This window comes from Mustela nigripes, chromosome 8, assembly GCF_022355385.1.
Source record: "Mustela nigripes isolate SB6536 chromosome 8, MUSNIG.SB6536, whole genome shotgun sequence".
Classification (NCBI taxonomy): Eukaryota; Metazoa; Chordata; class Mammalia; order Carnivora; family Mustelidae; genus Mustela; species Mustela nigripes.
Window position 1 is genome coordinate 50397820 of NC_081564.1, and position 21868 is coordinate 50419687.

Sequence of the window (21868 nt, forward strand, 5' to 3'; positions counted from 1 at the left end):
TGCTTTTGCTCTCTCTCTCTCTCTATTTCTTTCTCTGTAATAAATAAATAAATAAATTCTTTAAAAATTTTTAAAAAAATAAAGTAAAATCAAATTGCCTATCCTTGCTTCAGTTTGAGACTATGAAACTTGAAGACCCAATCCTGAGGGTCTATATTTTCTAGAATTTGTCTAGAAAACTAGGTTAACACTGAATTAGAAACAGTTTTTAGTGGGGTACCTCAGTGGCACAGTCAGTTAAGCATTCAACTCTTGATTCCAGTTCAGGTCTTGAGATCAAACCCCACGTGGGTCTCCATGCTGAGCTGGGAGTCTGCTTGAGATTCTTTCCTTCTCATTCTGTTCTTCTTCCCCAACTCTTTCTCTCTCCCTCTCCAAAATAAATAGATAAGTCTATAAAAAATGTTTTCAATAGAATATTTAATCAAAAATGATCCAAATGAGGAGGAATAAATCACTTGTTGACGCTTCCTGATGGCACATGGGTGAAGAATGAGACACAAACAAGTCAGCTGTAAGAGAAAGGGAGCAGGGGTCGACAGTAGAAAAGGCTATTTCCCTCAGTCTCCTATTTATTGGAAAGTAAGTAACAAACCAACAAAATCAGAGTAGGTTACACATTGACCATGAGTCTTGTAGATAAGTAAGAAGAAAGGCAAAATATGTTTGGTCACATAGTACCTGACCTATAGTGAGCAAGCCCAAACAAAAGGATTGTCTGACTAACTACAGGTGATCTCTGAGGAAGGGGAAATAACGGAAAAATGAAGCAGGCAGAGTCCTGCCCTGAGCGAGCTGGGCATCTTCAGCTGCTCCGTCCTCTTCCCCAGAGGCCTGTTGTACATTTTTTTCTTAAGGCTATATCCAAGCATGATTGATGGCTAATATAATTTCTCATGGGTTATATTTTAAGCATTACATGGTTCTGAGGGACGGTTACACTTATCTTTACCCAGTTTCATGGAAGTTAAGAGGATTGTCAGTTGTTGTTGTTTTTAACAAAAAAGACAAAGTGTGACTGTTATTTCCTAAACATCAGAAAAAGAGGAGGGAGGATGTGAGGGAAAAAAAAACAAAAACCAAAAAAACAAACAAACAAACAAAAAAACACTAAGGTATAGCTCTTTGAATTTATTGTAATGTTAACTAGAATTTTACCACCAAATGCTGAATTATAAGGTTGTTTCCAATATGAATAGAGTGAAACACTGGCTCAATAAAGCTGGTACATCACTTCTATCTTGCATACTTTCAGAATATTTTAAGGAACATAGAAATGGCTTTTCACATCATAATATTGCCAATTCTAAGAAAGCACTGGTTCCTTGGCGCTGATTCTCTGATTAGCAACTGAGTACTTTGTTACCATCTCCCAAGTTTATCCCCAACTATCACCCTTGAATACAAAATACCCCAATGGTGTGTTAAAAAAAGAAAAGAAAAAAGAAAAACAATGGTAGAACAATATGATAAAAATGGCTATTTCCCCTAATATTATTCTTTGTTTCTTGAATTTTTTGAATAATATTATTCCTCCCACCTTTCTAAAAGTTGTATTTGTGACTGATACTACTTAGAATATAGGTCAAATTTCCAGACTCTTGCAACTAAATAGTGCCATCTGACTAAATCCTGGCCCGTGAGATATAACTAGAAGTTTATTTGGCAGTGTCTACAGTACCTTCTATAAAAGATAATTCTGTGCACACTTTGTCTCTGTCCTAAGTCATTTTGTTCAACTTGCTGCCTAGAATGGAAATGATACCATCTTGAACCAAAACAATATAGCCATTCCCTAGAGATGGAGGAGTCTGGGCCATATTGAGCTAGTAGAACAGTACTGCCATCCAAATAAAGCCATGTTGACCTCTGGACTTTTGGATTGATAGGAGGAACTTCAAAATTGCTTAAGTCAATGTCATTTTGGTTGATTTTAAGATGATAAAATTTTGCTGACTGAGGGTACCTGGGTAGCTCAGTTGGTTGGGCCACTGCCTTTGGCTGAGGTCATGGTCCCGGAGTCCTGGGATCGAGTCTCTCATGGGGCTACTAGACCTGTGGGGAGTCTGCTTCTCCCTCTGACCTTCTCCCCATCATGTTCTCTCTCACTTTATGTTTCTCTTTCTCAAGTAAATAAATAAAATCTTAAAAAAAAAATATTTTGTTGACTGAAATTAGGACTTTTACCATTTTAGAATTTATTAATGTAGGCTTAGTGAGAATGTTTCAGTACAATAGCAAAGACTCAGATTATGAAGGCTGAGTTGCTCCTTATCCTTATCATGGCATGGAAAACTTTTAGCCAAATATTATCTATTGCAATTTTGAAACCAGATCATTTATTAACCAGGTGATAATCATAATCCTACTATTTCAGAAGATGTTGCTACTACTTAAAAAAAATGCTTAAAAAGATGAACTTAGGTCAGAGCTATCCAGAACCACAAGCTAGAAAGGGGATCAGGCATGCCATAGGAAGCACTTTCTGTCTTGGCCTGGAAACTGATGGGAAGATCCATAATTTGCAGCCATGTATGATTAAAACTGCCACCTGCTTTTGTATCAAAACTGGACCAGTTAAGTAGTCGCTTCAAAATGATAGACTTAATAAGAAATAATACTGATGATCTTCTCCACAAAGATTACAAGCCTAACGGCATATTTTGGTAAAAAGTGTTGTTCCCCCCTTCTATGACATTATTTCAGATAGTGTAAGATAACTAACACTAATTGAGAGGATTGAGGATGGGTAAAGTTTTTTTTTTTACAAAAACACCAGAGATTTCAAGGTTAAAAACTAGGTGTAAACAAACTATTGTGCTAGGGGAACATGGAAATGAAATTGACTAGAAGCAATTAAGAAGCTCAGAGAGCTGTTGAATAGATTATATTGCTACAGAAAACAAGAGACAGACTGGGCTGCAAAAGTTAATAAATTTTCTATGCAATAGTATTTTCAGGACCCACAAATCTGAGTGAGCAGAAGTTGAGCTCTTAAATCTGTGCAGTCCCCTCAAAGTACATATTTTCTGATGCTCACCATAGATGTGGCTGTGAAGAACAAAAAACAAAGAAGAACCACTCTAAGGACACAGAAAGTGCTCAGAAAATAATGAAAAAGTGGATTCTTCCCAGAGAATACGATCAGGGTTGCCAGATGTGCTAATATAGTAATTTATACCTGTGTCAGAGGCAAGACTATTCATTATCCCCACCTAATGGACTTGTACTGTTGCTATGGCCTCGTGATGGCTGTATGTTTTTACTGTGGTTTTCTGCCTGTATTTCACCACTGAACAGGTATATCTCCTGGAAAAGACTGTACCACACATTGAGAGATACCGGGCTTTGAACAGGCTGCAGAAGAAACAACAACAACAATGGGGTCACCTGGCTGGCTTTGACAGTTGAACTGGCTGCAGAAGCTAGAGGAGGGTTTAAGATTTTTCACTGTAGGGAAGAAGGAGAAATTTTACATATGTAAGAAAAATAGTGAATATGAATATTCTGGTGGCCAAAGAGGAGGGCAGAAACAGTGACCATATCTGGCCCTCGGATACTAATCTCTCCCTTTTTTGGTAACAACATTTATAAGTGAGCACATTTGTCAGCCTTGCTTTTACTTAGATGTGTTTGTAAAACTAAGTTCTAGTGAACAAGATGTAAGCAAATGGACTTCCATGCTCTTAAGAATCGGTGGACTGTATCCTTGCTTTATTTCTCCTTCCTTATTGTTGATAGGGAGATACATTATATGGGTCTAAAGCATCCTCCTTGGAACATGAAATGATAGATGTAGGTCACATACACATCAATATAAAATATAATATATATATTATATATATATAAAATATATATAGCATATAGCCAAATATAATACTGTAGTCAAATATAATACAACTACTTTAATTCAAAATTTAGCAAATACATATGAAATGTGACTCAACCAGTCATTTTCAAGGAATAGAAAATCAAAGTAACAGTGCATTAATTGCAAAAAGAGTTTCCTTTCTTCACCCAGCAAATCCTAGGAGGAGATGATTGGTTCAGACTCAGCAAGACCAAGATCCCTTCAAGGACCCAGTATTCTCCCTTTATCTCTGTTCCTTTATCCTCAATATGTTGACATTTTATTTTTTTTTTATTTTTTTTAAAGATTTTATTTATTTATTTGACAGAGAGAGAGATCACAAATAGGCAGAGAGACAGACAGAGAGAGAGATGAGGAGAAGCAGGCTCCCTGCTGAGCAGAGAGCCCAATGCGGGTCTCAATCCCAGGCCCCTGGGATCATGACCTGAGCCGAAGGCAGAGGCTTAACCCACTGAGCCACCCAGGCGCCCCCTCAATATGTTGACATTTTAAAACTTATTTTTATATTGATGGTTATAGGAAGACTACTTCCGTTCCCTTTCTCATACATCTTTTGAGGCAGAAAGGAAGGTTTTTTTTTTTTTTTTTTTAACCTTCCTTTAGTTTAGACACGAGTTTTGTTTTGTCTTTTCATCAAGAAAGCAGCATAGCAGCAAGCTTTTCATGGGATTTCATCATTCTGAACTGAGTGTCGCCATCACTGTAGGAGGTACAGAAAATGGGAAAAGTGTGGAGCTCTAGCTTTCACAGTAAGAGGAATTGAGATAAAAGAAACTTGGGAGTGTTTGCTCCTTCTGTGTGTCAGTTTATTTCTAATACAATAACCCTCCAATTAAAAGAGGACTGTGGTGCATGTACTGAGGACTTTGCCCAGATTTGTTGCATAACCTCTTATAATTAACTGACTTAATGAAAGGATCCACTCAAACTCTGTAGTATATGCATTTCAGTTAAACAAAGAGAAAAAAGTGCAGAGGATATGAAAACATCTTATTTCATAATTCAAAGATAGATCATCATAGCACTATAGAAGAACTCAAACTAAGCGGCCCTGTACAAAAATAGTCCAGTTCATTTATGCAGAACAAAAGTAGAAATTATATAAAAGTACATGTGATATTCACATCGACTATATTAAAGTGTTACTGATATTGCTAATGTTATGGACAGATGACTCTTGGGTAGTTTTTAAGCCTTAACATGATTTTACTTTGCTCTAGAAGGCAATGTCATTAATTTCATACGAAAAATATGTAAGGCTTTTCAGTGACACTCATGTGTTTATCCTTAAAACTGTTTTCTGAGGAACTATTTTCCATGATTAGCTATTCATTGAGTATTAAGGAATTCACCTTTCCTTCATTATCCCTGGGAGATCAAAGACTTACATAGTTTTTCAGGTTAGATTGGATCCCTTCTAACTTGGTTTAGTAACAACAGACATTTCTTGGTATAACAAAAATTCAGGAAAACTTTAACATTTCGTGCCCATGCTTTTTGAAAATGTATATTTGTTTTGTTATATAAATCTTCTTCAAAAACGCCTTAGTAAGTATAATTTTGAGGACAGTTACCTATGGGAAGTTCAAATAAATAAAGGAGACTTTATTTATTTGAGAGAGAGAGAGAGAGAATGCACACCCAAGCTGAGGGAAGAGCAGAGGGAGAGGGAGAGAGAGACTCCCCACATTGAGCCCAATGTGGAGCTCCATCCCACAACCCTGAGATCATGACCTGAGCCAAATCTAGAGTCAGATGCTTACCCAACCGAACCACACAGGAGCCCTGCCTATGGGAATGCATTGATGGTGATTAGGATACCCTCAGACCATCATAGATAATTCATGGGAAATATGGGTTCTGGTATGTAAAATGAATAGGCTAGAGAAACAATTATTACACAAACAAGTGGTTCATGTTTTCCTGTCAGAAGTCCCCTCTTATTCTTCTCTCAACATGATTGTATTTATACTGTGTGTGGACATATGTGTGTTGCTGCAGGTATTAGTTTTCATCAAAAGTGACTTCTGAGAATTTTACTCTGCTTTTCAATCTTCACTGATTGAGCAAGACCACAGAGTTTTAGCTAGAAGAGTGATGAGTGTTCATCACTTGAATTTCTTCCCCTCCTACCTAGGGGGAGAAGCTACAGATTTTGCACACACTGAAGAGGATGCATTCATAAATTACCATTTTATCATCCCTATGAACTCCTAAATATTACCCTATAAATAAGATATTTTCTGCCTGCTGCAATGGTTAGAAACATCCAAAAATTTTTTCTCTTTGCTTTTGTATTTTCATTTGGTAAAATTAGACAAACAAATGTCACATGAAAAATATTAATTTTTACCTCCCATGGTTTTAAATCAATGAGCAAGAAAGATTCAAAGAAGAACTAGGAGATTGTTTAACCTAACTGGTTTACTCTTGTCATGCTGTTAAATAGTGAAGTGGCTGAAAAGAGATTTTGCATTTCCATTGCTATAGTGTTTCTTAGAGGATGGACAGAGTATGGAAAGGAGAAACAGGAAAGGAAGAGAAAAACTTGTTCAAGTAGCTATTTTTCCCCTGTAGTTCTGCTTTGCCCCAAGAAACCTAACATGACCAAATGACCCAGCTTTCAAAAAACAAAACTTACGTTAATATGACAACAACACGAACTACCATCAAGGGCCAGAACCCATTGTTGTCAGATGCTTTTACTTTAACATGGAAAAAACATAAATAAAAGATTTCCACAATTCTCTCATGAGTTGACTGAAGGAATGCTGAAAATGCCATCCTGCAATTGTCCGCTGGCTATTTCTTACCCTAGTCCCATCTTTAAGAAACACCGTAACAGCCCAGGGAATTGAGTACTAAACAGGGTGTCTCCCCTACCCAGCTGGCATCAGTAGTGTTTTGAAAATATTTCACAGTTGTGCAGATACATTGAATTGACTTTTACTTGTCTATCACATTGTTAATAGGAGATGGCTAGCACCATCTAGCTGCAACACATACAGGATCACGTGAACCTTAAGCTCTTGGACCAACAGACACTCAAAAACAATCAGAGAGACTTGAGACCATCTCAGCATTAACATGGAAGCAGCCCCATGGAACTAAGTGAAAATATATACAATGTTAACTAGAATTATATATAACGTAGAGGTATGGCTGTTGTTGTTTTTCAATTTTCTAAAATCCAAAGCCAGCATGGGACAAAAGTATCAACTGTCTATTTTGCCTCCAGCTGAGTAATAACTTATTTTATTACAAATGCAATTTTTCTTTTATGAAGTATTATTCATGACTATATGCCCACAAATACAAATGCTCTGTAATCTTGAAATTCTCCTGGTTACAATGTATTTTTCCTAGGCTAATATTTCCAGAATACCTCCTAAATCTTTGCAAACTGTTATACAATATTTTGTGCTTTAACATTGTGTAAATTCTAGTCCCTTTAGGGAAAAAACGAAAACAAAAACAAAAACAAAAGACCCTTGAAGTTCTCCTATGTAACTAGGAGAAGAATAAGGTACTAAAATATATATATACACACACACACACACACACACACACACAACAGCTTAATTCCTTTGAATCAGCCATTTAGTGATAATTTCCTATAAATTTCAATTGTATATAATGTTGTATTTTCTACTCTTCCAAGGTTAAACATTTGTTTTCCATATAAACATAAGGGGTTATCAGGGTAAAATAGAAATACAGGGTGGGTGGGAGATATACAGACTGTTCCTCTTGGGCAAGATGAAATTTAACACATTTGTTCAGTGGCCATTTTTATTCATGACACAGGAATGCACTAATGCTAGTAGTTCACATGAAAAGACATGGTTCAGGAAAGGAATGTATTTCACTCGGATAAATAGCCTACCTTTGAGGGAATAGAAAATCCCACAACAGAAACTTGGCAAGAATTTGCCTGTAATGAGTTAGTTCAATTGAGAGAGGGATTTAGCATTGTTTCTTTTCCAGGAGATGAATGATTAAAAATACTCCCTATACCAGGTGCTCTATGTTGCTCTTGACCTTCATCCCCATCTATGTTTGCAGGTGTTCCTTCAGTTTTACAGGGGTAAACATTGTCTTTCTATGTCTCCATGAGGTGTAATTTTAGTGGCAAGCATTGTGGATGAGTGCAGTCACTTCTTTTTTTTTTTTTTTTTTTTTTTTTTTAAAAATTTTTTTTTTTTGTAATTTTTTTTTTTTTTTTAAAGATTTTATTCATTTATTTGACAGAGAGAGAGATCACAAGTAGGCAGAGAGGCAGGTAGAGAGAGAGAGAGGAGGAAGCAGGCTCCCTGCTGAGCAGAGAGCCCGATGCGGGACTCGATCCCAGGATCCTGAGATCATGACCTGAGCTGAAGGCAGCGGCTTAACCCACTGAGCCACCCAGGCTCCCGAGTGCAGTCACTTCTTTTGCCATTGCAGATAAATTTTCAACAAGAGGCTCCAAAATCACATCTATAAAACTTGGATGTGTATCAAGGGAAATGGAAAAGGTGCCAACATTTGTATATACTGTGCATTATGAGTATGGAACTGTAACTTGATACTTGCGTTCAGGTGAACTTAAAGAATTTAAGTTTAATAAAATATTTAATATTATATCCAATTTCTCTTGATAAGTTTAAAAATAAAAACTGGGGAAGATAGAATAATTTTGTTTGCATAACATTGCTTTGGTTGACATCCCGTTGGAATCTGATTACCTTTTAAGCTCAGACGTTGATACACTGAAGAGATACAGCCTTATAGATTCCCTATTGTGATTGTTCCATGGAAGAGGTAGAATAGAAGAGAGAAAATGGATTAAGAAGAAAAAACACAAAGTGACTTTACCATACCGTTGCTACCAGGAACAAGATAAAGAAAAGCTGCCCTGCCCCTGAACTGTGACTCTGCCTCCAAACTGAGCTGCAAGAAACAGGGAAGATACATTGCAGACAGAGTAAATCTGAAGCTGTTGGTTTGTCATTCTCTCTCGCTCATCTATCATGTATATGTCATCTATCATCCATCTATCTACATAGCTACCGATTATCTATCTATCTTAAGAAAACTCTTATATTGCAAAATACTTGTTTAAAATTAGGGAGGTTACAAGGATTTACAGAAGCTAATCTGTACTACTTTTCTGAGTTGCAACTTTTACAATTGTGCTTCCATATCTGACTTTAAGAATTCTGGGTATTAATTCCGGTGGGCGTTATTGGGTCATTTTACTAGTTTGGGGAGTTGAAGTAGAGCAATACCATGATGACACGAATATGGAGGGGACTTTGTGAAACTGTAATCAATGATTAAAAAGCACCTGCAGTAAAAACATAAGTGCATAAGTGGCAGTAATAAAGCAGCTATCTATAAATGGTAAAGAAATTCCCTTAGTGGAGTCCAAACAAAAAAGGCTAGAAGACGATGTGAAGCCAAACTTTGAAAAATAGTATTTATCTTTATTTTTAATCACTATATCTTATTAATGTATTGGGACTGTGTTTTTGTCCCAAAAATTGGGACTGTGTACTGTGTTATTTTATTTTTCAGGTGATTGGTGTCCTAATGATTAAAAGGGTCCTTCCTGGACCTGCCCAATTTATAGTCACTTTTAGGACTGTTGGGCCAAAAAGACCTAAACCAAAGTAAAATGGACAACTCAAAACTCAAATTCAAGTAAAGTAAAACATGAAATTTAGAAAAAAAGGAATAAATTTAATTACCAACATAATTCTATGTTATATTTTTTAAAAGGAAAAGTAAAACTCCTATTTTAATATCAAAAAAGGCTGAACCTTCCATCCTGTCTTCATTCTTTTTTCTACTTATCAATGTACATCCTTGGTATCCAGAAAGGAGCTAATTCTGCATTTTAGAGCCAGCAATAATAATAATAATAATAGATATATTGAACCTGAGATGTGTTGTTTGTTCTTAGATATTACTTGATATTCCTACAGAGGACAAATAGTCCAGCCTGAAGACAGCTCTAATAGTTGACAAACATAGATGATTTGTGCATCGAAAAGGGAAGCAATAGCAGTTGATAAGAATAAAGTGGAGTCTTTTGAAAAATTCATGAGAATATAATAATGATAACGGGGGACTCTATCACAAATTATAATAAAATTAATTGGCATACATATATAAATTTCTTGATCAATAAAAATTCTGTGAACAGGAATTTCAAAAATGTAACTGAAAATAGAGATGTGGGCCCATGTCTTCTAAAAAGACTAAAATAAGTAAAAAGATTTGTGTAGAATGTTAAAGAATTAGTCTTTTTGACATGTCTCTGTTTTTTAAGAATCAAATTACTTTGGCATCTTCTACTATGCTTACTCAGCCTGCCAGACTTTGGAAATCCCACTGTGTCAATGTGAGACAGTGCTTTTGGCTATCACTTGGGATCCCACCAGGACATGTGGACCCCAATTTTGGAAAAAGGGACTGTGCTTGAGGACAAGTTATACAAGGTGTGATCTGACTCTGTGTTTTTATCAGGGTTGTGTGATTATGCTTTAAGTTCATTTGGAGGGGAAAAAATTCTGAAATTTATATTTGGAAGTAAAGCAGAGGTCCTGAGAAACTCTTCTTGGACCATGCAAAATGCACCATGGAAGACTTTTAGTCTACAAGGTAAATTAGAGTGACACACAATGGAAAAAATATTGTGGTTAAGTCATAAGGGGAAATCGTGTGATATTTTGGAATTTATTGCAAAAGTGATGAAAAATTGAGTAGAAATGTGTAGAAATTACAGGGTTCGGTAAACATGCCAGTATTTGCACTGATAGTACTTAGATTAAAATGAAATTGGTCAAAATTCTCTATGATAATAAAATGGTATCACTCCTAGATGCAATACTACAGCCCAGGTAAAAGGATGCCAACCTTTAGAAATTGAGACACTTGAAAGTGTATTTAACAGCAGCATGATAAGGAGAGTTACAATAAAAGTGATGATAAAGTCTTTGAAATAGAGGCTAACTCAGTTTACGGATAATTGCTGAGACGTGCAGTTCTAATTAATTTAAAGAAGGAAAGAAAGGAAACACGAGCTCTTTGAATCTCAAAAATACCATTACAGGAACTGTGCTTAGAGACATGATGGAAAACTTGCTATATCCTAGGTTGCACATCTGGCAAATGTGAAACAGTCTTGTGCTAAGAGTCTTGTGCAAAGGAGACAGCACTTATGGCTTTATGATCACAAAAAAACACAGGTCTCTTCAAGTCCTGAAGCAAAGAAATTGCCTGTGGGCCTAAAAATGTAAACGTAACCAGGCAGATCTGGGGTGGTATTAAAACTGGTTCCAATGATCAAGGAATCGTCTTCGGTTAGTGTAATTTATTATAAAAGAATAAATAAAACAAAGAATGAGGAGATGAAATATTAAATGATGAAATAATAAATATGATAGTTTCAGGGAGATATTAATATTTAGAAAGAGACATGACCAATGTTGACTGATAGGGTTGATTAAAGGGAAATTCTATTACATAGTGAAAGTGAAATGAAACATTTTTTTTGAAAATTTTATTTATTTATTTGACAGAGGAGAGACAGCGAGAGAAGGAACACAAGCAGGGAGAGTGCGACAGGGAGAAGCAGGCTTCCTGCTGAGCAGGGAGCCATATGCTGGGCTCAATCCTAGGACCCTGTGATCGTGACCTGAGCCAAAGGCAGATGCTTAACGACGGAGCCACCCAGGCACCCCTGAAACATTTACTTTTAAAAATAAATAAAATTATGTAGTAAACTTAATTCAGCTACAGAACCGAAGCTCACTGTGAATCTTTTATAGAAACATGAGCCCCAAAGGGAATGGAGTTATGATAACCATATGGATAGAGGTGAGCTTTTTGTATTTTTGAATTAACATAGTAAATTCAAGAAAAATTACACAGATCAACCAGATGTTAAGAAGATATAAAATCAATGGTAAAAATCAAGCCAAATTATGAAATAATCTGGATTTTTACTGATCGTCAAGAGATAAGAAGAAGAAGAAAAAGGCATTGATTGATAGGTTCAAGGTCTCTAACAATACTAAAATTGGGTGAGGGGCACCAGAGTGGCTACGTTGGTTAAGCATATGACTCGGTTTCAGTTCAGGTTGTGATCTAGGGGTTGTGAGCTCAAACCCCATATTGGGCTCCATGCTGGGCATGGATACCTGCCTAAGATTCTCTCTCCTACTCACTCTCTCCCTCCCTTCTTTATAAAAGAAAAAAAAAAAAAAAAGACTGAAATTGGGTAAACCACTCCTTATGGTCCTGGCAATAGAACCTTCAAGCTAATAACAGTATCATGAGAAAAATCTCATTTAAAGGAAATAAGCAGTAATAAAATCTTGTGAGCTTAACCTTGGGGCAAGAACAAGAAAGGATTTTGCTTTAGTTTGTGCTATTGGTAAAGAATGAATTCATGCAGCTGGGGAAGAATTTGAGTTGTATATAAAAGAGCCGTTGAATGTGCTGCTGGAGACTGTTGGTTATTACTTATTACATGATCAGATCAGTGTGTGCACTAAATCACACAATTTGATATCTGCCTTGCATCATCAATTCTTCCCATTGGCTTTGCTGCCAAAATGAACTATGTATTGGAAAAAAGACACTCACTTTCACTTTTATTTGCCCTGGAATCAGAGCCATCATTGCGAACTGCAATTATATATTCTCCCAGAGTATTGGGAGTTGCGACTGCCTAGTATAATTGTTGAGCTTGGCATCAAAAGGGACCCTTCTTCTACCATCAGGATGCCTTAGAGTTTCTTTTCCAGTCTTGTGTACACCTTCTCACTATCAAAAATATAAGCCTCATAAACACATAAAACTGACTATTATCCTTTATATGAAATGAAATATCAAAGAGAATAAAATCTTATTGGGCTTCTATTAGAAGAACATGAGCCAGAGTTATGATGGCCATGTGCAGAGAAGGGCACTCTTTTCCCTGTGAATCCATATAATTATGCAATTCTCTGATTTATATTATATCAGTACAGGGATTTTCAGTTTCATAAATGATAGTGCCTATTACCATTTTATTGTCTATTCACTTATTGGGTATTTACAGCTTCTGACTATAGCATTATGTCCCAATAAAAATGGATAAACCCCAGTTTAATTTCAGTCAAAATCAGGTCATAGAAATCCATTCTGAAATACGAATAATAAATAGTGAAATGGTATTTCCATCTGAGATTTTGAGCAGAACCATGGCATGAAATGGCTGAGTGAGGACATATGGATAGAAGTTATATCAGTAAACTAGCTTCCAAATATGATGTTTTAAGAAGTTTTCAATTCATCTTTAAGGAAACAAAATAAATGACTCAAACAGAATCATGATGGGCTTCTGACTAGCTGTGGCCCAAATACTTGTGATGACAAGATTTCTCATATCCTTCAGATTCACATAGAACTAACTAAAATACTTTACAAACCTGTAAAATTCTTTTTTTCAATTTCTTTCAAATTAGATTTAGTTTCCCTTGTATGTGATTTTTTTCCACTCTATACTTCCTTTTATGTAGGGGTCATCACAGATCATCAAATTCTTTGTTCCCAAAATTAGAACCTTCATGAGGGTAGACCCAGGTCAGGCTTAGATAGAGCAGCAATCATGGCACTTAGAACAGAGGCTGTGAGAAAGCCATCATTTGACAAAAGGAATATATTCAATGAACCACAAATTAAAGTAGTAACTTCTAATACAAATGCTTTCTGTACATTAGCATGTACCCTGTCAGTCACACATCTTCCGAAATAACTGAAAATTATAGGCAAACTAATCCCTAACATGGTTTTGCAGTGTTACACTAATATAGATCTTTCAATTTAGAGAATGTAAAGTGCCTATTTTGGCAAAGCAAGAACTATGTTGAAAGAGTAATACATGTATATATAATATATTGGACTTGAGGAAATGTCACAGCACTCATATCACCTGATCAGTTTTCCTAGTCATTCATATCATAATTTAGTTCATACAGTCCATCACATTTAAAAGGTTAAGGCAGAAAGCCGGAGGATGTTGCCAAATTTACAACAGTGTTTATAAATATTCATGAACCTATAGCATTTCCTCAAGATGCCCTTTGACAAACTTTCCAGGAGAATTGAGACTTTGTCAAGATTTCAAAGATCACATGATTGATGGTTCTAGTAGCTTTTTCTAAATATGCAATAGTTCTTCTCATCACTAGAAGTTGTTGAAAGTCTTTGGGAGCACATATGTTCATACCAATAGTAATTAGTCACTAAGGATCCAATCAGACCCCTTTACCATAGGAAGTAATTACCAGCTTACCCAGGACATGATCTGGGAAACTCAAACTTAAAAGAGAGATGCTGAACTATTCAAACTGGACCCATTCACATAAAACTTAAAAAGATGGACCATTTATTCACACATTGTGTTCTGAAAACAATTATACACATCTGGTTGCTTATGTCACTAGGGTGTATGTCAAATCTTATTAATGAAATGAGACTGTAGTTCACTATGAAATTATGCAATACTTTCAACCCTCTCTATTTAATCAAATTGTTATTCTTCTGGATAAAGAAGAGGAGATAGGGGAATACTTAAAAAAAATACTGGCAAAGTTGACTGGGTAAATATTACCTATCAGAAATTATAAGGTTCAAGGAAGAAGATGGAATGTGAGAGCATACTCTCCTGCTCCCTGTAAGAGTAACATCTAATTTAATTTTGGGGGGAAAGTATTGCACACTATTCAATAAAAGCCTTAAAATGTTGGTCATTCCACACATGGTAAGGCATCTTAATGAAATGATTGGAATTATAGAAAATGCTGATAGAACATTACTATAATAATCAGCAACTGGAAATATCCCAAATATCCAGCGATAGGAAGATTATTATTATATTGATATTTAAGTAATTAAAAATAGTTATAAAGAATTTTTAAGAAATAGGCTTGCTTAGACAAAGGAAAGAATAAACAGACTTCTGAATTACATGCAAAATTTTATAAATTCTATAGAGGTAGAGTGTGATATCAATGATTTCAATATATGCATAGAAAAAATGGAATGAAAATTGAGTTCATATTGATATTTTAGACTTCTGGTATTTCATCAGAAAATCTCACTTTAGTATTTTTTAAAGCAGACTTGATGATTTAGGGCAGTTTTAAGTCAAAGCAAAATTGGACAAAAAGTACAAGGAATTCCTGTGTACCCACTGACTCCACAAAAGCACAACCTCCCACACTATCAACATTCCACTGAACCTATATTGACCTATATTGACACAGCATTATTACACAAAGTTTATAATTTATACTATATTTATAATTTATATTTATATTTGTATTATATTTATATTAGGATTCACTCTCAGTATTGTCCATTCTATGGGATTTGACAAAGAATTACCATTATAATATTTCACAGAACAGTTTCATTGCCCTAAAATTTCTCTGTACTCTGCTTACTCAACTCTCTCTCCCAACCCCAAACTCCCTGATTTTACTTTTATTGGAAAGTCATATAGTCCAGAGTGTCATATAGTTGGAATGATACAGTAAGTAGCCTTTTCAGATTGGCTTTTTTTTTTTCACTTAGTAATATGTATTAAATGTTCCTCTACATCTTTTCATGGCTTGATAGCTCATTTCTTTTTAGCTCTGAATACTATTTCATTGTCTGGATGTACATGAGTACTCAAGGCTGATACAGGCTGGCTTCAGTATTGAATTTCAGAATTATAAAATAGAATGCACATTAGTGACTCCTACATTCACTTTATAGTTACAGTGTACCATAAAAAGAATTTTGCTGGAAATAGCCACATTGTATATAAAATGTGTTTTATTGGGAAGTAGAAAAGACAAAATAAAAAACAAGTGTCATATGTTATAACCAGAGTTATACTTTATATATTAAAGTTTCTAATTATTTTTCGTGGCGGCATTTCCTATTTTGAGATCCTAAAATCATGAGGCTAAGCATTTTCACAGGTGACTGGGGGCTTTGAGGTAAAAGCCATGGAGACTTGCCAGTTGTCCCCAGGGATAAGGGATTTGACCCAGATATTTTCTGTAGGAACTTTCCTTTCTGCATCAGCCCCAAAGTGGTGGTTGGATTCCACCAAAATAATTGAACCTATACATTTGGCTGCACCTGTTTTCTCAAAAATAAGGGTTTTCTCCATTATTTTGTTTTTGCTCTGTTTTTTCCTAGGGACCTTGCTTTGCAAATTATTCCAATACCATCACCACAAGGAAATGTGTCAGTTGTAAGATTCCTGACCTGAGAAACAAGCTCAAATGCCTCCAGTGCCTAACCACGAGTTCTCTGTGGGACATCTCAGAATCCTGGGGACGATGTTAAAAGAAAAGGTATGTCAAGCCACAAAGTTCCAGAATTATCGCTAACATTCATCTCTGTGAGGAGGCCTTGCTTTAGCTTCATTAACACAAATTCTGACAAGTTGGCCCTTTTGTAAAATCCCAAATGTCCGTGTGTATTTATTCCTACAATTTCTTAACATTCTTCATTTATTTATTTATTTTAAAACAATGTACTGGTTTATTTATAAGGATAAGATTATTTCCTTGGTAATAAATTCAAGAGGAGGTGAGAGTTTTCTATTCATTTGGATGTCCCCTCCCTAACAAGCAGGGCAGCAGGTACTAGGACAAGCTAAAATCATCCCCCATTGAAAAAAAGGGGAAAAAAAAAGTTACTCCTTAAAAGTCCTGGGGCAGGGGTTAAACAAATTTTAATTTTTACTTTTTTAATTTTATTGTTATTATTATTATTATTTAGTGATTGCTGTTTTTGAATGCTGAGGCTTAGGAAGAAGTTTCCACTGGGTTCAGAAGGAAGGTGTGACTTCTGCCTAGTGTTAGAGGGGTAAGGGTAAGAATAGGGCCCATGCAGTCTGGCCTCTTAACCACAGAAGCCAAGATGATGTCTGCTGGCTTCTCCTCTGAACTTCTTCTTTTTTATTTTTTAATTTATTTTTTATTTATTTTCAGCAAAACAGCATTCATTATTTTTGCACCACACCCAGTGCTCCATGCAATCCGCACCCTCTATAATACCCACCACCTGGTACCCCAACCTCCCACCCCCCCACCACTTCAATCCCATCAGATTGTTTTTCAGAGTCCATAGTCTCTCATGATTCACCTCCCCTTCCAATTTCCCCCAACTCTCTTCTCCTCTCTAACTCCCCTTGTCCTCCATGCTATTTGTTATGCTCCACAAATAAGTGAAACCATATGATAATTGACTCTCTCTCCTAGACTTATTTCACTCAGCATAATCTCTTCCAGTCCCGTCCATGCTGCTACAAAAGTTGGGTATTCATCCTTTCTGATGGAGGCATAATACTCCATAGTGTATATGAACCACATTTTCCTTATCCATTCGTCCACTGAAGGGCATCTTTGTTCTTTCCACAGTTTGGTGATCGTGGCCATAGCTGCTATAAACATTGGGGTAAAGATAGCCCTTCTTTTCACGACATCTGTATCCTTGGGGTAAATACCCAGGAGTGCAATTGCAGGGTCATAGGGAAGTTCTATTTTTAATTTCTTGAGGAATCTCCACACTGTTCTCCAAAGAGGCTGCACCAACTTGCATTGCATCCTCCGAACTTCTTGCTGTCATCTGCTTTCTTACTGAATCCAAAAGCAGCAGTTGGGAGAACACAAAGATGCTGTGACCATCCTGGAACACACCAGCCAGGAGGAATGTGTGGGTGTTCTTGTTACCTGGAACTTTGGGCTCCATAAGGGGACATTCCCAGGAATTTCACCATATTGCCCACAGTCTCTTCAAGTGTCTTGAGGGTAGACTAGGTGAATGTTTCCTCCTTCTCAAACTCATTCCCTACCTCAACCCAGACTGTTTCAAAGTTCAACTTCATGACCTTTCAGATGCAGTCAGCCATGATGAATCCCAGATCTTCCAGCACATATTCATCTTCATAGCCCTCATCACAAGTCTCGCCAATGGTGGGGTCACAGTCCTGACAGTGAACTTCATTATGCAGCTGAATGTGCAAGATGCAGCTGTGGGGTCTTCCTTGGACCGTGCCACCAGTGTGCAACAGGTCCCAGGCTGGTTGTAGGGTAAGCTTTGGGCATCCATGTAACAGAGCACTTTGCAGGCTTCAATGGGCTCCACCTGCGCTGTACCATTCTCCAAAGTCTGTTCATTGAGTGTGTTTGTGCAATTAAACTGGAACTCCATGTGTGTTTGGTGCTATGGTAACATACTCTGTCTCTGACTCAGTGAGGGTAACAGCAAGGACTTGAAGAGGGGAACCCACCCATGGAACTCTGGTACTTTTGTTAGTTGCTCCTGGAAGATCCCTTGCCAGGTGGCTGCTACTTTCTCAGGCTGCTTGGCAGCTATGATGAGGGTGCTTTTGGTTCTCTGATCTGCCATTGGCATGGTGGCCAGGGGAACAGACTGGAGGCTAAAAGGTTTTTTTGGATGGCTCTAGGGTACACTGCTTCAGAGCTCTCTCCAGACCAGTGATGGAAACAGTCAGACCATTTAGGATATAGACTGAATTGAGGGCCTTCTCCTTCTGCTCCAGGATATTGAGATAGTGGGAAGCTTGGTCCCTTACTTCACTGTCATCATTCATCACACATCTCTTCAGCAACGTCAGGATACTTAGTGACATCTCTTCTTTCTGGGCTCCAAATTTGGGCAGAACACTCACAGCACCTGCCTTGACCTCCTCATGCTTCAGGACCAAGCAGTCATACACGAAGCATGTATGTGGAGGGGTTGTTGGTCTGGGGTCGCTCCTGGCTCAGGAGATTCAGGACATGGGTGCCCAGCATGGTGAACTTGAAGTCCTCGATGAACTCACATAGGTTCTGAAGCCTGATCTCCTTGTTCTCTGAGTTCTTCTCAGTGATTCTGATAATGCAGTCTATGATGGCCTACTCATATTCAAAACCACCATCTTCTCACAGCATGATGAATAGGAAGTTCATGACCACAGAGGATACTTCTGACACATGGCAGTCTGGACCACCACCACCTTGAACTCATCCAAGATCTCCGACATGAAGGATGAGATCTGCTTCATGAGGCAGATTTGTTCTCAGTCTCATTCAAATATGCAACCAGCTTCTCCAGGTCCAGACTGCAGGCCATCACTGCTGACAGATTCTCCAGGACCACTTTATTGAGGGTGTGCACAGCAGTGACCTTGGGTGAACTGCAGAAGAGCTGGAGCATTGACGGAGCTGGGGCCAGCTTTTGACACTGCAGCCTGGCAGATTCACTATGTATGAGACAACTTTGTACACCATCATCTTGCACTTGTTGGCAAGAAGCTAACAGTGACGTCAAACAGTGGGCTGTCATGACTGCCAATCTCCTCCTCCAACTGCTTGCAGCCACCTGGATCATCATGCAGTAGGCAAAGGGAGACTTGAGATTATGCTGGGTGAACTTGATAATCAGCTTATTGACAGCCAGGTGGTCATTCTTATGTACAGGGTAGAGGAACCCCAGCACATAGTACTGGGCCATGGGGTTATCACTGGATGCCACCTACTCGGTCTCATTCACCCAGAGCTTGATCTTATCAAAGCTGCACTCCAGCAGGTGCAGGGAGGATACCAGGGAAGTGATGGAGACACTGGGCACCTTGGCCATGATGGCCTGCTTCGTGTAGCACTCAATAGCCTGCAGCATGGTGCTATCACTTATCTGGCAAAGGGCATGCAGAGCCAGACCTTTTGGCTGTCTTCTTCCCTGGTCATGTCCTTTGTCAGGCTTCTGGTGATGATAATGTCATCCTCATCAATGCAAGATATCTCCCTGATGACTAAGTAGTACATCCAATGGAGTATGGGATCATTGAACTGAAAGAGCTCAGTCATGGCAAAGAAGTCCCTGGTCACATCAGTGGTCCCTAGGTGTTCCCCCTGGTTTATGAAGTAAAGGATCTTGGTGAGGATGTAGGCAAATTTTGAAGGGCTAACCAGAGTGTCAATAAACACATGGACCTCCTGGAGTACTGTGCTCTTCTCAAGATGCTGGGATGGGTTGGAGCCTCCACCTGCTTCCTTGTTTCTCTTGTTGAACTGCTGCAGCATGGTGGTGGCGGCCAGGTGCCGACAAGAGTAATAGCACTTTGTTAGACAGCTGCAGTGAGCATCAGTGGTCTGGCTGAGGTTCCACACAGGCCATCTCCCTGTGGCCATATCACCCTGCACGTTAACATTCTCTTAGTATAAACTTTCAACAACAGCAACAACAACAATGATAACATCAACAACACACACACAGAAAAGAAAAGAAAAGAAAAGAAAAGAAAAGAAAAGAAAAGAAAAGAAAAGAAAAAAGAAAGAAAGAAAAGGAAAGGAAAGGAAAGGAAAATGAAATATAAGTATTGTGTTAATCTCCACTCAGACCTTTGACCTGAACCAGGCTTCTACCTAGATAAATGCGGGTGTAGTCAAGATGGAAAAGCTTATTTTATCAGCTCTGAATATAGACAAAGCTCCAAGTGTAGATGGTTTTAGGTGCCACCCTGAGAATCTCCAAGATCTATAGCCTCTATGGCATTTTAATAAGATTGTTCATCTGATTTAATCAGTTAGAAACTTCCTTAAAAAATGTGCAGATCTATGAATGACGGCTGTGGCAGTTTTGGACAATGGGGAATTTTGAAATATGCACTTGTGGAAATGTAAAGGGACTGAGTTCTGCCCATTTACTACTGCAAGGATTTCCACACAACCTTAGCAAAAAGTAATCAAATTCACTCCCATGCCACACGGGTTACAGGGTTCCTACCAGCAGGCAGCATCATCATACAGGAGCTCAAAATGACCTTTAAATTGGCATGTAGGGAAGTGGTAATTCAGTAATGCAGAAAGCAGTTCAGAAAGGTGTATATTTTAATTTTTATTATGTAGGAACTTCAAAGCAGTATTGAAAATTCAGACTTGTCTGATCACATTTGGAGATTTAACGAGGCAATCCTTAGGGGTTAAATTTGCAACATTATTTAAGTGGTTAGTGGGAAAGAAGAGGATAAAAAGTATCTAGGCTGTTGGCTGCACCCCAATTTTTATGAAACTAAGATCCATGAACCATCCCTTTAAACTTTCAGTTTGTGTAACTACTGGAGTAAACTCTTTTTTTTTTCTTTTTGTAACATTTTATTTATTTATTTAACAGAGAGAGAGTGAGAGAGAGAGAAAGTGAGCACAAGCAGGAGTGAGTGGGAGAGGAAGAAGCAGGCTTCCCACTGAGCAGGGAGCCCGATGTGGGGCTCAATCCCAGAACTCTGGAATCATGGCCTGAGCAGAAGTCAGATGTTTAACTGATTGAGCCACTCAGGCACCCCCTAGAGTAAACTCTTCTAAAGAAAGATAAGATAAATGTTCAATTAATTTAAGAATATAAGAGAAATAATATTTAGATTGGGAAAGTAGGGGGAAATCCAACTCATATTACCCTCTGGCCCCATCTCCTCTATGCCTGCACACTGGGGAGCATGGGGTATACTAGAGCAAGTGAAAAGCCTATATCACAAAGCACTGTAAGCACCTTAGAGATTAAGGCCACAAGTTTGTGGTCTACAAAATCAATACAGCATACATAGGATGGAGGGAAAAACCCTCAGCATCAATGGGAAACACTACAGCAAGGTATAAACCAAGCCGTGCATACGTGACAGCCAGGAGGACTGTCCTTGTGGGCACCTTCCTTCCTCACTTTCCAGTTGGTCAGGACTCCAGAGATGAAAATGGTAGGACTAACCCAAGAGTTACAGCTTTGTTAATATTTCCTCATGAAGGGGCACCTGTCAGTTAGGTGTCTGACTCTTGACTTCAGCTCAGGTCATGATCTGGGGGTCATGAGATTGAGCCCTGCCTTGAACTCTACACTCATTGAGGATTCTGCTTGTCCTTCTTCCTCTGTTCTCCTCCAACTCACCCTCTTCTTTCTATCTCTAAA

General features: G+C 37.9%; 1 pseudogene; it reads right to left on the bottom strand.

The window, feature by feature from the left end:
• Positions 1-16713: 16713 nt before the first annotated feature.
• LOC132022993 (coatomer subunit gamma-1-like) lies at positions 16714-19995 on the bottom strand (annotated as a pseudogene).
• Positions 19996-21868: the final 1873 nt, after the last annotated feature.